The sequence below is a fragment of the Arachis ipaensis genome, chromosome B6 (genome assembly GCF_059453495.1).
Source record: "Arachis ipaensis isolate K30076 ecotype BB chromosome B6, ASM5945349v1, whole genome shotgun sequence".
Classification (NCBI taxonomy): domain Eukaryota; kingdom Viridiplantae; phylum Streptophyta; class Magnoliopsida; order Fabales; family Fabaceae; genus Arachis; species Arachis ipaensis.
In genome coordinates, this window is record NC_142441.1 from 40,572,046 (window position 1) to 40,590,283 (window position 18,238).

The window sequence follows — 18,238 nt, forward strand, 5'->3', positions numbered from 1 at the left end:
TTGTAGTAGCCCGTCCACTTGCACTTCTTTGCATGCACCGAGGACGGTGCAATCTTTAAGTGTGGGGAGGTCGATACCGATCTCCATGGGTTAGTTATTTTCTTCTCAATAACAATATTTTACTATATTTGTTAGTTCATTGTTGCATTTGTATGTTTGATTGCATGTTTGTGCATTTAGCTACTACTTGGTTGGAAAAATAATAAGTTTCTTTTCAAAGACTCTATTTTGAAAATTTCACTAATTTAAATAAAAACTTTTGTGTTAAAACCTATTTGAAGACTATAAATTGGAACATAGTTTTTGAGTTAAGAACACACAACCTGTGAGACTTGAGCTTAATTGTATGGTTACATTATCTAGCCATGATATTTTATTCTTGTGTGTTTTCTTCCCTATGATTGCAATATTTACTTTGTTTCATTCTATATGTCTAATGTTTAGTGTATTTACATGCTTGCATATGATTGAGGCCATTAATTATTATTAGCTCACTTATTCCAAACAGCCTACCATTTTAATCACCTTTGTTAGCCACTTTGAGCCTTTTAATCCCCAATTGTTCTATATTTTACCACATCACTAGCCTTAAGCGAAAAAACAAATTAATCAACCCAAATTGAATCTTTGGTTAGCTTAAGTTAGAGATTGTGTATCGATTAAGTGTGGGAAACTGTGGGAACTTAGGTTGATAAAATGGTACTGTGCTTCATTGACAAAATATTAGGAATTTGGATGCATACTCATCAGAGACAAGAAAAATTGAAAGCTCATGTGTATTGATATGTTATGTTTGCTTTTATATATATAAAAAAAAGAGAAAGAAAAAAATAAAAGAAAAAAAAATAATAAATAAAAATATATATATTTCCAGCATAAATAAATAAATAAATAAATAAGGGGACAAAATTACCCCAATGCTAAGTTTAATAAAAGATCAATGCATAGGTGGTGAAACAAAAGAAATATTTGGTACATGAGTATGTGATACAAAAGTGGGAATTATGGGTAGCTAGGCATGATTCTAGAGTTATATAGAGTATGTGTGTATGTTAGGTGAAAGCTTAGGTTAATTAAAGATTCATATTTCAGCTCACTTAGCCATACATATATATACCCTCACCTTTACCTTAGCCCCATTACAACCTTGAAAAGACCTCATGATGTTTACATTGGTACATTAAATGTTTGTTGATTGGTTAGATGAAGAACAAAGTTTAGAAAGCATGATTAGAGAAGAGTAGAGTGAATTACCCTATACACTTGAGAGATTAGAGTGCACATACACTACCAGTGAGGGTTCAATGCTTGATTCTATGTTCCCTACTTTCATGAGCTATCTTCTTACAAGTTTATTTGTCTTTTATTGTGTGATTTGAATTAGTGGAATTTGATTTATATTTGTCTTGGAGAATTTATTTACTTTTAATCAAGTAGGTAGAAACATCTTAGCATGTAGTTGCATTTATATAGATAGGTTGCATTTCATACATTCTACCATTCCTCTTCACTCCTTTATAGCTTCTCTTGAATTTAGCATGAGGACATGCTAATGTTTAAGTGTGGAGACGTTGATAAACCACTATTTTATGATTTAACTTATGCTCAATTGAGTGGTTTTTATCAAGTCTTTGCACACTTATTCATATAAATTGCATGGTTTTACATTTTCCTTCCTAATTTTGTTCTATAATTGGAATCTTGCTTCCCAAGCCTTTAAATTACCAAAAATTAATTTCCCTTTATACCATTTGATGCCGTGATATGTGTGTTAAGTGTTTTCAGAGATTACAGGGTAGGAATGGCTTAGAGGATGGAAAGGAAGCATGCAAAAGTAGAAGGAATAAAAGAAATTGAAGGAACTGCAAAGTTGTCAGCCCTGACCTTTTCGCACTAAAACGGTCATAATTTGAGCTACAGAGGTCCAAATGAGGCGGTTCTAATTGCGTTGGAAAGCTAACATCTAGTGAATCCACGCGCACGCGTGGATCTACAAAAAATCAGCGTGACAGAATTCGTTCCCAGCGATTTCTGGGCTATTTTTGACCTAGTTTTCGGCCCAGAAAACACAAATTAGAGGCTATAAAGTAGGGGAATCTATTCATTCATGAAAAACAACATTCATTACTCACAATTTTAGGTTTTAGATGTAGTTTCTAGAGAGAGAGGCTCTCTCCTCTCTCTTAGGTTTTAGGATTTAGGATTTCTCTTAGTTTATGGTTCATTCCTTCTCAATTCCAGGTTCAATGTTCCTTAATTTAGTTTCTTTTCTACTTTTAATTGTCTTAGTATTATACTTTATCTATTTTCCCTTATTGATTACTTATGTTGCCAAATTGGTTTATGGATTCCTATGTTTAATTTGATTTTCTATTTAATACAATTCGAGGTATTTCAGATTTATGATTGCTTTCTTCTATTTATGATATAAATAATTTATATTTTTTCCCCTTTACTTTGGTTGAGTAATTGGTGACACTTGAGTTATCAAACTCAGCTGTTGATTGAAAATTGGAATTTGCTGATTGATTTGGATCCCTCTAAAGCTAGTCTTTCTACAGGAGTTGACTAGGACTTGAGGAATCAAATTAATTAGTCCACTTGACTTTCCTTTATTTAGTAAGGGTTAAATAAGTGGAAGCAATAAACAATTCTCATCACACCTGATAAGGATAACTAGGATGGGATTTCCAGTTCTTATACCTTGCAATGGTTTTCGTGATAATTAATTTACTTTCTTGCTAGTTTATTTTTCCTGTTCACTATTTAAAAACCCCAAAAAGATAATCTTCCATAACCAATAATAAATCACACCTCCCTGCAATTCCTTGAGAGACGACTTGAGGTCTAAATACTTTGGTTATCAATTTTATTAGGGGTTTGTTACTTGTGACAACCAAATTTTTGTACGAAAGGATTATCTGTTGGTTTAGAAACTATTCTTACAACGTGATTACTTTTGTGAAATTCTTTACCAGTAGAAAATCAGTTCGTCAGTCTCCACTGTCAGCTAGTGAATCATCATCTCCATTCTGCTCCAAAGGAGTGTCTAGCTCCTCAATCATCGGGTCCCAATCCCGGTTTTAATGCTTGATAATGTCAAGCAACGCTCCAAGTGAGCTATCTCCTCGAAGAGTCTCTGGACCAGATGATGAAGTGGCTGTGAGGATGGTGGTGGTTCTGCTATTGCTGCTGAGGTGCCTGCTTCAAATGTGGATGCTGTTTGGCAGCGACCTCTGCATCTAGCGGATGGCTAAGACTTGTACCAGTTGTCATGGGGTATGATCTTCTTGCTTCTGACGACTGTAGGTCTCTCATTAGCGTCCTCTTAGACAACCTTGGCCTTCAAAGCGAATTGAGTGATCAAGCAAGGGAAGGCAAGGTTGCCAATATAGTGAGCCCGCCCCATGTACTTCCTGATGAGTCTTGGAAGGTACAACTATTTACCCTCTAAAACATACCAGATCAGTACCGCCATATCTGTTGTGATTTCAGTCTCATGGGTACTCAACATCACGTAATTGGAGAGGATCTGATGCCATATCTGAGCTTCTAAAGTCAGGGCATTTACTAAGATAGCTTTGGGAGCTATCTTGTTTGCTCCATATATCCAGCTACTCTCAGGCTTGGCAATCACGTCCATTACCTTGTCCTAGTTGAATGTCAGCATTTTTCACTTACCCTTCGCCTTTTCATAATCATCTTTTACACTAGTTTTAAGTAAAAAAGTGGAGAATCTCCTCTAGGGCTTCCTCAGTCACCAAAATCTACTTACCCCGGAGATAAACTGCATCGAGGGCCTCCATGTAATAATTGGCGTAGAATTCACGGACCCAAAATGCATTCACCTCCCCAAGTTTCTGATCCAGGAATACCCATCCCCACTACTCAATCCTCTCATCAGTGAACTTCCTCAACTTAGCAGAGATTTTGAGTTTTCTCTCAACATGCAGGCTGTGTTTCTGAAAGTCGGGAAACTTCAATTTCAAGTAGCGGTTGAAAAATTTAGACGGATCAGTAGGAGGTGTTCTCTGATTTTCCTGGTCTCTCTTACTGATCATCCGCTCAGTCCATGGCTCATCTGTTGATTCAACAGTTTTCCTGGTTTTTTCCCTCTTATTCGACCCTGTTCCATGGCCTTCTCCTTTCTCTTTTTATCTGTTATCCTGAAAAGGAACAGAAGAAAATGAGTATGAGAAATGGAATGACAAGGCCAGAAACAGAGATTATATAAGCAAGCGTCATTCAGTGACATAGAAGTAACATTCTCACGTAAATGTCTAAACAAGGAATAATAAATCAAATTACATGGTAGCTGTAACATGTAATTCAAAACACAAATTAAACGCATAGGCAAAAGCATATTCAGAAGCAATTGATCTAAGAAATAACAAGAATAATGTTCAACATTGGTGAGCATAGCAAGTGCAACATCAATATGCTTTCAAGCACCAATATCACAAGATTGATACAAAAGAGTGAGGTTCAAGCCTAATGTAATCGAAACATCAATTGAACGCAACCAAAGTTAACAAAAGATTTACATAGGGTAAAAGTGTGTTCATCTTGCAAAATTAGGCAAAAGAATCCTCAAACACATAAAATGCAGAAGGTTTGGTCGCTTAGATATTGAAGACAGTCACTTCAATGTATCTAAGTAAAATAAGAGAAAAACCAACATTGAAGTAAAAAATTGACCAAAAAGTGTTCAATACAAGACTCTTCGAGGCAAGATTGCAAACATTTGGCGTACAAAGTCACATTGATACAGAATACCGTCAATAAAGACCTTGTAATACCAATTCCTAAATTCAACAATAATGACACCAACATTCAGCAGTGTTTATCAGAAATTCATCAGAACAGTAGTCCAATCAATCAGAAGCAATCAAAGCTTAAAAAGCTCCCAAGCGTGATAATTTGCAATATCCCATTGTAAACAATTCTAGCAACAAAATTCAATAGAACAGCAAGAAAATAGTAAGCCTCCATACAACCCAATAATATCCAAACTATGACAGCAACAATTCCTTAGCGAAATCATCAATCATCCAACATATATCATAAATTCCAGAATGGTTCCAAACATCTTCAGCCATAACTAAAGTAAACTAAATTATCCTTAACTTAACAATATACTAATTAACAGCAACTAACAACAAACCAATAGCAAACTAATTTAGAACCTAGAATCAACTAATAGCAAACTAATATAACTAAACTAATTAGCCAAAATCAAAGTAACTAACAAGATCAAATTAACAAAAAAATAAAGAAAAACAAAAATGAAACAAAAACCTGGAAGCAGAGTAGTCAGAACAGGATATAGGGAAAATGAGGTGACAACATTAGTAACCAACCACTGGAGCCGGCGCCGGTGGCAGTTGACGCACCAGAATAATGGCAAAAAACAAGGGTGCCTTTTGTTGGACTAGCCACAATAGAGGAGATAGGAAGATGGAATGGGACAAGAGGGATAAGAAGGTGGCAGCGAACGGAGAGGGTGCAAAGAGAAAAGAGGGTGCCACGACGGTGATTCGTGGTGGGGCAGCAGAGATGGAGGAGAAAGGAAGGTGATGGAGGTTTGGTGAAGGATAAGAAGGAAAAAAAGAAGGAAGGAGAGGGGAGATGGGATGATGGCCGGCGATGATGGTGGCTCGCCAGCAGTTGTGGTGGCTGGAGGTGGTTGATGGTGGTTCAGAGTGGTGGGTTGTGGTGAGGTTGAGGAAGAAGGAAAGGGGTGAAGTGTTGTGCGAATTAGGGCATTCGCATAAGGGGGTTCATTTTTCAAATTCGTGCGTACACATTTTCCATCCGTACGCGTGACTGAGACAAAGCAACTACCATGCGTACACATGAGTTGATAAGCGTTTGGCATCGATGTGTATGCATAGTTCGCACAAAAACTTTTCCTTTCAGGTGGAGCATCATGCGTACGCACAGTATTTGAACAATGCTTGCTTAAAAGCACTTTCATTTTGTTTTGGCATTGTGCACATGCATGATACTCGCACGATTGTTGCACAAAAACACTCTCATTTTGGAAAGGTGTTCGTGTGTACGCATCTCCCATGCATACACATGATGTGATTTTTTTTCTTTTTTTTTCTATTTTTTAAAGATAACCTAAGTTTAGAAATATTTTTTAACCTATATCTTGGCATTCTAAAAACAGAACACAACCCAAAATAAGCAAGATAACTAAAACTGAACAAAAGCAACAAAATTAGAAAATTAAATTAAGAAAAACAAAGCAAACTCCAAATTAACAAGATTTCTAACTCCTATAACTATTTCAACTATTCAAACATGCAACTCAAAATAAAAATCCACTAAATGAAACTACTAAGAAAGAGAGCAATATTTACAAAAATGAGAAAAGAGATAAGTTTAGGAATGTGTTACCATGGTGGAGTGTCTCTCACATAGTACTTTTATTTATTATCGTTAAGTTGGACATTTTGGTGAGCTTTTATCATAGAGGCTTGTGCTTGAATTCATCTTTGAACCTCCACCAATGCTTGGACTTCAAATGATCTCCAAAATTCTCAATTAAGTGCACTCAGCTTTGATGAAATTGCAAATAAGCTAAGAGCTCCCAGAATTGATCCTTACTATGTATCTTGTAAGAACCGCGATTAATCGAACAGGTTAATTAAGTGATTAATTTCCCAAATTTGATTCCGAAATGTTAGAGTGAGAATTTGAGGTTTTAAACATCATATTTGGACTCAGTGGGTCTTTCCGAGTCAAAAAATGTGTTTTCTGAGAAAAGCCGTGAAAAATCGCAAACCAGTAATTGAACCGGTTGAACCGATTCAAGTCTTCCCGGTGCTACTCGAGAGAAAGTTGAAACAGTCAAATACCTTAGAAAAACACTAGAAATGAAAAACCAGGCGTTAATTTTAAAGGTTTGTGGTGCACAAAATTGTGATCTCAGGCAACGGCGCTAAAAACTCTGTACGCACGTCTTAATAAATTATTTTTCATTCACAACTTCGATACAACTAACCAGCAAGTGCATTGGGTCGTCCAAGTAATAAACCTTACGTGAGTAAGGGTCGATCCCATGGAGATTGTTGGTATGAAGCAAGCTATGGTCATTTCAGTCAGGCGGATAATAATTAATTATGGAGTTTTCGAAAATATATAATAAATAAACAGAAAATAAGGATAGAAATACTTATGTATATCATTGGTGAGAATTTCAGATAAAGGTATAGAGATGCGTTTGTTCCTCTGAATCTCTGCTTTCCTGCTGTCTTCATCCAATCAGTCTTACTCCTTTCCATGGCTGGCTTTATGTAAGGGCATCACCGTTGTCAATAGCTACATCCCATCCTCTTGTGAAAATGGTCCAAATGCTCTGTCACAGCACGACTAATCATCTGAGGTTCTTGATCATGCTGGAATAGGATTCACCCTCCTTTTGCGTCTGTCACTACGCCCAGCACTCGCGAGTTTGAAGTTCGTCACAGTCATTCAATCCCAGAGTCCTACTCGAAATACCACAGATAAGGTTTAGACTTTCTGGACTCTCATGAATGCCGCCATCAATCTAGCTTACACCACGAAGATTCTGATTAAGAGATCAAAGAGATACTCATTCAATCTAAGGTAGAACGGAAGTGGTTGTCAGGCACGCGTTCATAGGGAATGATGATGATTGTCACGTTCATCACATTCAGGTTGAAGTGTGAATGAATATCTTAGAAGTGGAATAAGTTGAATTGAATAGAAAAACAGTAGTACTTTGCATTAATTCATGAGGAACAGCAGAGCTCCACACCTTAATCTATGGAGTGTAGAAACTCTACCGTTGAAAATACATAAGTGATAATGGAGTTCATTGGTCTCAGCCCCAGAGGGGAACCGGAGTAACCAAGACTGCGAATACAATGATAAAAAGTTCTATTTATACTAAACTAGTCACTAGGGTTTACAGAAGTAAGTAATTGATGCATAAATCCACTTCCGGGGCCCACTTGGTGTGTGCTTGGGCTGAGCTTTAGCTTTCCACGTGCAGAGACTCTTTCTGGAGTTGAACGCCAGGTTGTAACGTATTTCTGGCGTTCAACTCTGGTTTGTGACGTGTTTCTGGCGTTTAACTCCAGACAGCAGTGTAGAACTGGCGTTCAACGCCCATTTGTGTCATCTAAACTCGGCCAAAGTATGGACTATTATATATTGCTGGAAAGTCCTGGATGTCTACTTTCCAACGCAATTGGAAGCGCGCCATTTTGAGTTTTGTAGCTCCAGAAAATCCACTTTGAGTGCAGGGAGGTCAGAATCCAACAACATCAGCAGTCCTTCTTCAACCTCTGAATCTGATTTTTGCTCAAGTCCCTCAATTTCAGTCAGAAAATACCTGAAATCACAGAAAAACACACAAACTCATAGTAAAGTCCAAAAATGTGAATTTAACATAAAAACTAATGAAAATATCCCTAAAAGTAACTAGATTCTACTAAAAACATACTAAAAACAATGCCAAAAAGCGTATAAATTATCCGCTCATCACAACACCAAACTTAAATTGTTGCTTGTCCCCAAGCAACTGAAAATCAAATAGGATAAAAAGAAGAGAATATACTATAAATTCCAAACTATCAATGAAACATAGCTCCAATCAGATGAACGGGACTTGTAGCTTTTTGCCTCTTGAATAGTTTTGGCATCTCACTTTATCCATTGAGGTTCAGAATGATTGGCATCTATAGGAACTCAGAGTTCAGATAGTGTTATTGATTCTCCTAGTTCAGTATGATGATTCTTGAACACAGCTATTTTATGAGTCTTGGCCGTGGCCCTAAGCACTTTGTTTTCCAGTATTACCACCGGATACATAAATGCCACAGACACATAATTGGGTGAACCTTTTCAGATTGTGACTCAGCTTTGCTAAAGTTCCCAATTAGAGGTGTCCAGGGTTCTTAAGCACACTCTCTTTTTTGCTTTGGACCTTTACTTTAACCGCTCAGTCTCAAGTTTTCACTTGACACCTACACGCCACAAGCACATGGTTAGGGTCAGCTTGGTTTAGCCGCTTAGGCCAGGATTTTATTCCTTTAGGCCCTCCTATCCACTGATGCTCAAAGCCTTGGGATCCTTTTTATTTACCCTTGCCTTTTGGTTTTAAGGGTTATTGGCTTTTTGCTCTTGCCTCTTGGTTTTAAGAGCTTTTGGCTTTTTCTGCTTGCTTTTTCTCCCTTTTTTTTCTATTTTTTTTTCGCCATTTTTTTTCCTGCAAGCTTTGTTCTTTGCTGCTTTTTCTTGCTTCAAGAATCATTTTTATGATTTTTCAGATTATCAAATAACATGTCTTCTTGTCATCATTCTTTCAAGAGCCAACATATTTAACATTCTTAAACAACAACTTCAAAAGACATATGCACTGTTCAAGCATTCATTCAGAAAATAAGAAGCATCGTCACCACATCAATATAATTAAACTAAGTTCAAGGATAAATTCGAAACTCATGTACTTCTTGTTCTTTTGAATTAAAACAGTTTTCATTTAAGAGAGGTGATGGATTCATAGGACATTCATAACTTTAGGACAAAGTTACTAAATACTAATGATCATGTAATGAAGACACAAACATGGATAAGCACTTAACATAGAGAAAACGAAAAACAGAGAATGTAAGAACAAGGAATGAGTCCACCTTAGTGATGGTGGCATTTCCTTCTTGAGGAACCAATGATGTCCTTGAGCTCTTCTATGTCTCTTCCTTGTCTTTGTTGCTCCTCCCTCATTGCTTTTTGATCTTCTCTTATTTCATGAAGGATGATGGAGTGCTCTTGATGTTCCACCGTTAATTGTCCCATGTTGGAACTTAATTCTCCTAGGGAGGTGTTGATTTGCTCCCAATAGTTTTGTGGAGGAAAATGCATTTGAGGCATTTCCGGGATCTCATGGTGATGAGCTTCATGCGCCTCTTGAGCTCCATGAATGGGCTCTCTTGCTTGCTCCATCATTTTCTTAGTGATGGGCTTCTCTTCCTCAATGGGAATGTCTCCTTCTATGAAAGCTCCAGCTGAGTAACATAGATGGCAAATAAGATGAGGAAAAGCTAGCCTTGCCCCAGGAGAGGGCTTTTCGGCTATTTTGTAGAATTCAAGGGAGATGACTTCATGAACTTCTACTTCTTCTCCAATCATGATGCTATGGGTCATGATGGCCCGATCCACAGTAACTTCAGATCGGTTGCTAGTGGGGATGATGGAGCGTTGGATGAATTCCAACCATCCTCTAGCCACAGGCTTGAGGTCCAGTCTTCTTAATTGAACCGGCTTGCCTTTGGAGTCAATCTTCCATTGAGCTCCTTCCACACATATGTCCATGAGGACTTGGTCCAACCTTTGATTAAAGTTGACCTTTCTAGTGTAGGGGCGTGCATCTTCTTGTATCATAGGCAAGTTAAACGCCAACCTCACATTTTATGGACTAAAATCTAAGTATTTCCCCCGAACCATTGTAATATAATTCTTTGGGTTTGGGTTCTTACTTTGATCATGGTTCCTAGTGATCCATGCATTGGCATAGAACTCTTGAACCATTAGGATGCCGACTTGTTGGATGGGGTTTGTTAGAACTTCCCAGCCTCTTCTTTGGATTTCATGTCGGATCTCCGGATACTCATTTCTCTTGAGCTTGAAAGGGACCTCGGGGATCACCTTCTTCTTGGCCACAACATCATAGAAGTGGTCTTGATGGGCTTTGGAGATGAACCTTTCCATCTCCCATGACTCAGAGGTGGAAGCTTTTGTCTTCCCTTTCCCTTTTCTAGAGGATTCTCTGGTCTTGGGTGCCATCAATGGTAATGGAAAAACAAAAAGCTTATGCTTTTACCACACCAAACTTAGAATATTGCTCGCCCTCGAGCAAGAGAAGAAATAATAGATGAAGAAGAAGAAGAAAATAATGGAGGAGAGGGGGGAGGGTGTATTCGGCCAAGAAGAGAAGAGAGGGTTGTGTTTCTGTGAAAATGAGGAAGAATGGAAGGCTATATATAGGGAAGGGAGGGGAGGGTAAGGTTCGGCCATATAGGGTGGGTTTTGAAGGTGGGTGGAGTTTATGAGGTAGGTTTATGGAGAAGAGTGGATGGATGTGAGTGGTGAAGTGGTGATAGGGAAGAGTTTTGGGGAAGAGTGTTTATGGGATTGTGTGAAAGAGGGGTGAGAAGAAGTGAGTGGAGGTAGCTGGGGATCCTGTGGGGTCCACATATCCTGAGGTGATCCTGTGGAGTCCACAGATCCTGAGGTGTTCAAGGATTTACAACCTTGCACCAAATTGGCCATGCAAAATGCTCTTGCACACAACTCTGGGCGTTCAGCGCCAGATTGGTGCTTGTTCTGGGCGTTGAACGCCTATTTGTTGCCCATTTCTGGCGTTGAATGCCAGAACCATGCTTGTTCTGGGCGTTCAGCGCCAGCTCTTCTCCAGGGTGCAATTCTGGCGTTCAAACGCCCAGATGCTGCCCATTTTGGGCGTTCAGCGCCAGAACCATGCTCTGTTCTGGCGTTGAACGCCAGAACCATGCTTCTTACTGGCGTTTAAACGCCAGTGAGATCCTCCTCCAGGGAGTGATTTTTCTTCTGCTGTTTTTGATTCCGTTTTCAATTTTTATATTTAATTTTGTGACTCCACATGGTCATGAACCTAATAAAACATGAAAAACCATGAAAATAAAAATTAGATAAATAAAAATTGGGTTGCCTCCCAACAAGCGCTTCTTTAATGTCAATAGCTTGACAGTGGGCTCTCATGGAGCCTCACAGATGTTCAGAGCATTGTTGAGACTTCCCAACACCAAACTTAGAGTTTGACTGTGGAGGCTCTGGTTGACTCTGTTTTGAGAGAAGCTTTTTATGCTTCCTCTCCATGGGTACAGAGAGAGATCCTTGAGTTTTAAACACAAGGTTGTTCTCATTTAATTGAAGGATCAATTCTCCTCTGTCCACATCAATCACAGCTCTTGCTGTGGCTAGGAAGGGTCTTCCAAGAATGATGAATTCATCCTCATCCTTCCCAGTATCTAGGACTATGAAATCAGCAGGGATGTAAAGGCCTTCAACCTTTACTAACACGTCCTTTACTTGTCCATAAGCCTGTTTTCTTGAATTATCTGCCATCTCTAATGAGATTTTAGCAGCTTGCACCCCATAGATTCCCAGTTTCTCTATTACAGAGAGGGGCATGAGGTTTATCCCTGACCCAAGGTCACATAGAACCTTCTCAAAGGTCATGGTGCCTATGGTACAAGGTATCAAGAACTTTCCAGGATCCTGTTTCTTCTGAGGTAATCTCAGTTGATCCAGATCACTTAGTTCATTGGTGAACAAGGGAGGTTCATCTTCCCAAGTTTCAATACCAAATAATTTGGCATTCAGCTTCATGATTGCACCAAGGTACTTGGTGACTTACTGATGAGCGGATAATTTATACGCTTTTTGACATTGTTTTTAGTATGTTTTTAGTAGGATCTAGTTACTTTTAGGGATGTTTTCCTTAGTTTTTATGTTAAATTCACATTTCTGGACTTTACTATGAGTTTGTGTGTTTTTCTGTGATTTCAGGTATTTTTTGGCTGAAATTGAGGGACTTGAGCAGAAATCAGATTCAGAGGTTGAAAAAGGACTGCTGATGCTGTTGGATTCTGACCTCCCTGCACTCAAAGTGAATTTTCTGGAGCTACAGAACTCGAAATGGCGCACTTCCAATTGCGTTGGAAAGTAGACATCCTGGGCTTTCCAGCAATATAGAATAGTCCATACTTTGGCCAAGAATTGACGACGTAAACTGGCGTTCAACGCCAGCCTTCTGCCTAAATCTGGCGTCCAGCGCCAGAAAAGGATCCAAAACCAGAGTTGAACGCCCAAACTGGCACAAAAACTGGCGTTCAACTCCACAAATGGCCTCTGCACGTGCAACACTTAAGCTCAGCCCAAACACACACCAAGTGGGCCCCGGAAGTGGATTTATGCATCAATTACTTACTCATGTAAACCCTAGTAGCTAGTTTATTATAAATAGGACCTTTTACTATTGTATTAGGCATCTTTGGATTACCTTATGATCCTTTGATCACGTTTTAGGGGGCTGGCCATCTCAGCCATGCCTGGACCTTCACTTATGTATTTTTAACGGTAGAGTTTCTACACTCCATAGATTAAGGTGTGGAGCTCTGCTGTTCCTCAAAGATTAATGCAAAGTACTACTGTTTTCTATTCAATTCTTCTTATTTCGCTTCTAAGATATCCATTCGCACCCAAGAACGTGATGAAGGTGATGATTATGTGTGACGCTCATCATCCTTCTCCCTTATGAACGCGTGCCTGACAAACACTTCCGTTCTACATGAATTAAGCTAGAATGAATATCTCTTAGATCTCCTAACCAGAATCTTCGTGGCGTAAGCTAGAATGATGGCGGCATTCAAGAGAATCCGGAAGGTCTAAACCTTGTCTGTGGTATTCCGAGTAGGATTCAATGATTGAATGACTGTGACGAGCTCCTAACTCGCGATTGCAGGGCGTTAGTGACAAACGCAAAAGGATAGTAAATCCTATTCCAGCATGATCGAGAACCGATAGATGAATAGCCGTGCCGTGACAGGGTGCGTGAGCATATTATTCACTGAGAGGATAAGATGAAGCCATTGACAAGGGTGATGCCTCCAGACGATTAGCTGTGCCGTGACAGGGCATTGGATCATTTTCCCGAGAGATGACCGAAAGTAGCCATTGACAGTGGTGATGTATCACATAAAGCCAGCCATGGAAAGGAGTAAGACTGATTGGATGAAGATAGCAGGAAAGCAGAGGTTCAGAGGAACGAAAAGCATCTCCATTCGCTTATCTGAAATTCCTACCAATGAATTACATAAGTATCTCTATCCCTATTTTATTATTTAGTATTCGAAAACACCATTATCACTTTATATCTACCTGACTGAGATTTACAAGGTGACCATAGCTTGCTTCATACCAACAATCTCCGTGGGATTCGACCCTTACTCACGTAAGGTATTACTTGGACGACCCAATGCACTTGCTGGTTAGTTGTATCGAAGTTGTGACAATTATGAATTAAGATCAGAGCACCAAGCTTTGGAGCCATTACCAGGATTTGTTCGAGCCTGGAGATCACAATTTCGTGCACCACTTACTCTTCAGTAACATCCTCATTCTCTTCAGAAGAGGAATACTCATCAGAGCTCATGAATGGCATAAGGAGGTTCAATGGAATCTCTATGGTCTCTAGATGAGTCTCAGATTCCTTAGGTTCCTCAAAGTGAAACTCCTTATTGATCACTGGTCGTCCCAGGAGGTCTTCCTCACTGGGATTCACGCCCTCAACCTCCCTTACAGGTTCGGCCATGGTAATTAATTCAATGGCCTTGCACTCTCCTTTTGGATTTTCTTCTGTATTACTTGGGAGAGTACTAGGAGGGATTTCAGTGATCCTTTTACTCAGCTGGCCCACTTGTGCCTCCAAATTTCTAATGGAGGACCTTGTTTCATTCATGAAACTTACAGTGGCCTTAGATAGATTAGAGACTAAGTTTGCTAAATTAGATGTATTTTGTTCAGAGTTCTCTGTCTGTTGCTGAGTGGATGATGGAAAAGGCTTGCTATTGCTAAACCTGTTTCTTCCACCATTATTAAAGCCTTATTGAGGCTTTTGTTGATCCTTCCATGAGAAATTTGGATGATTTCTCCATGATGGGTTATAGGTGTTTCCATAAGGTTCATCCATATAATTCACCTCAGCTATTGCAGGGTTCTTTGGATCATAGGCCTCTTCTTCAGAAGGTGCCTTTTGAGTACTGTTGGATGCAGCTTGCATTCCATTCAGACTCTGAGAAATCATATTGACTTGCTGAGTCAATATTTTGTTCTGAGCTAATATGGCATTCAGAGTATCAATTTCAAGAACTCCCTTCTTCATAGGCGTCCCATTACTCACAGGATTCCTCTCAGAAGTGTACATGAACTGGTTATTAGCAACTATGTCAATGAGTTTTTGAGCTTCTGCATGCATTTTCTTTAGGTGAATAGATCCACCTGCAGAAGTATCCAATGACATCTTTGCCAATTCAGACAGACCATCATAGAATATATCCAGGATGGTCCATTCTGAAAGCATGTCAGAAGGACACTTTTTGGTCAGTCCTTTGTATCTCTCCCAAGCTTCATAGAGGGATTCACCTTCTTTCTGTCTGAAGGTCTGAACATCCACTCTAAGCTTACTCAGCTTTTGAGGAGGAAAGAACTTGGCTAAGAAAGCCTTGACCAGCTTATCTCAAGAGTTCAGGCTATCCTTAGGTTGAGAGTCCAACCATACTCTAGCTCTGTCTCTTACAGCAAAAGGGAAAAGCATGAGCCTGTAGACTTCAGGATCTACTCCATTAGTCTTTACAGTATCACAGATATGCAAGAATTCAGTTAAGAACTGAAAAGGATCTTCAGATAGAAGTCCATGGAACTTGCAGTTCTGCTGCACCAGAGAAACTAGCTGAGGTTTCAGCTCAAAATTGTTTGCTCGGATGGTAGGGATGGAGATGCTTCTTTCATGTAAATTGTAATTTGGTGCAGTAAAGTCACCAAGCATTCTCCTTGCATTATTGTTGTTGGGTTTGGCTTCCATCTCCTTTACTTGTTTGAAATTTTCAATAAGGTTATCTCTGGATTGTTGTAATTTAGCTTCTCTTAGTTTCATCTTCAGAGTCCTTTCAGGTTCTGGATCAGCTTCAACAAGAATGCCTTTTTCCTTGTTCCTGCTCATAAGAAAGAGAAGAGAACAAGAAAAGAAGAGGAATCCTCTATGTCACAGTAAAGAGGTTCCTTATTGTTAGTAGTAGAAGAAAAGGAATAGGGGTGAAGAAGAATGAAGAATCCAAACACAAGGGTAAGGATAGGAGTAGTGATGTGAGATGAAGAGAAGTGTTAGTAGATGAATAAATAATTAGAAGGAGGTGAGGGAGAAGGTGAATTTTCGAAAATTATTTTTGAAAAAGGGTTAGTGATTTTCGAAAATAGTTTTTGAAAAAGGTTAGTAATTTTCGAAAATTAAAATCAAAATTAAATTAATTAGTTAATTAAAAAGAATTTTTGAAAAAGAGGGAAGATATTTTCGAAAATTAGAGAGAGAGAGTTAGTTAGGTAGTTTTGAAAAAGATAAGAAACCAACAAAAAGTTAGTTAGTTAGTTGAAACAAATTTGAAAATCAATTTTGAAAAGATAAGAAGATAAGAAGTTAGAAAAGATATTTTAAAATCAAATTTTTTTGAAAAAGATATGATAAGAAGATATTTTTGAAAAGATATGATTGAAATTAGTTTTGAAAAAGATTTGATTTTTAAAATCACAATTAATGACTTGATTCGCAAGAAATCACAAGATATGATTCTAGAACTCAAAGTTTGAATCTTTCTTAACAAGCAAGTAACAAACTTGAAATTTTTGAATCAAAACATTAATTGATGATGTTATTTTCGAAAATTATGTGATAGAATGAAGAAAAAGATTTTTGAAAAATATTTTAAAAATTTTCGAAAATAACTAAGAAAAATGAAAAAGATTTGATTTTTGAAAAAGATTTTGAAAAAGATAAGATTTTTAAATTGAAAATTTGATTTGACTCATAAAAACAACTAGATTTTAAAAATTTTTGAAAAAGTCAACTCAAATTTTCGAATTTGATGAGAGAAAAAGGGAAAGATATTTTTTTTTATTTTTGAATTTTTAATGATGAGAGAGACAAACATGAAAAAGATGCAATGCATGAAGATTTTGGATAAAAACAATGAATGCATGCAAGAACACTATGAGTGTCAAGATGAACACCAAGAACACTTTGAATGTCAAGATGAACATCAAGAACTTATTTTTGAAAATTTTTATATGCAAAGAAAACATGCAAGACAGCAAACTTAGAAATCTTTCATGTTTAGACACTATGAATGCAAAAATGCACATGAAAAACACCATACAACACAAAACAAGAAAACATCAAGATCAAACAAGAAGACTTACCAAGAACAACTTGAAGATCATGAAGAACACTATGAATGAATGAATTTTTCGAAAAATGCAAGATGAATATGCAATTGACACCAAACTTTCAACTTGACTCAAGACTCAAACAAGAAACATGAAATATTTTTTATTTTTTTATGATTTTATGATTTTTTTGTGTTTTCTTTTAATTTTTTTCGAAAATCATTTTGAAAAAGAAAAATAAGGATTCCAAAATTTTTAATATGAATTCCAGGAATCTTATGCTCTTTAGTCTAAAGCTCCAATCAAAGGGTCAGGCATGGCTTAACAGCCAGCCAAGCTTTAGTATGTAACTCAGACATGACACGCCTAACATGCCCTATTCAAAAGAATTAGACATGGCTTTACAGCCAGCCAGGCTTCAACATGCTTTATGAAACACTAGAATTCATTCTTAAAAATTCTGAAGAAAAATATATTTTTGAAAACATTTTTATTTTAAAAAATTTTTTCGAAAACAAAGGAGAAATTTTTGAAAGATTTTTTTTCTTTTTTTTGAAAAATTTTTGAAAACTTTTTGAAAAGAAAACGAAAAGAAAGTTACCCAATCTGAGCAACAAGATGAACCGTCAGTTGTCCAAACTCGAACAATCCCTGGAAACGGCGCCAAAAACTTGGTGCACGAAATTGTGATCTCAGGCAACGGCGCTAAAAACTCTGTACGCACGTCTTAGTAAAATATTTTTCATTCACAACTTCGATACAACTAACCAGCAAGTGCACTGAGTCATCCAAGTAATAAACCTTACGTGAGTAAGGGTCGATCCCACAGAGATTGTTGGTATGAAGCAAGCTATGGTCATCTTGTAAATCTCAGTCAGGAGGATAATAATTGATTATGGAGTTTTCAAAAATATATAATAAATAAACAGAAAATAAGGATAGAAATACTTATGTATATCATTGGTGAGAATTTCAGATAAAGGTATAGAGATGCGTTTGTTCCTTTGAATCTCTGCTTTCCTGCTATCTTCATCCAATCAGTCTTACTCCTTTCCATGGCTGGCTTTATGTAAGGGCATCACCGTTGTCAATGGCTACATCCCATCCTCTTGTGAAAATGGTCCAAATGCTCTGTCACAGCACGGCTAATCATCTGAGGTTCTCGATCATGCTGGAATAGGATTCACCCTCTTTTTGCGTCTGTCACTATGCCCAGCACTCGCGAGTT

General features: G+C 37.9%; 1 non-coding gene across 1 annotated transcript; it reads left to right on the forward strand.

The window, feature by feature from the left end:
- Window positions 1-15,148: 15,148 nt before the first annotated feature.
- LOC148555258 (small nucleolar RNA R71) lies at window positions 15,149-15,256 on the forward strand. The gene has a single exon (XR_015886735.1). It is a non-coding gene; the product is annotated as a small nucleolar RNA R71 (small nucleolar RNA).
- Window positions 15,257-18,238: the final 2,982 nt, after the last annotated feature.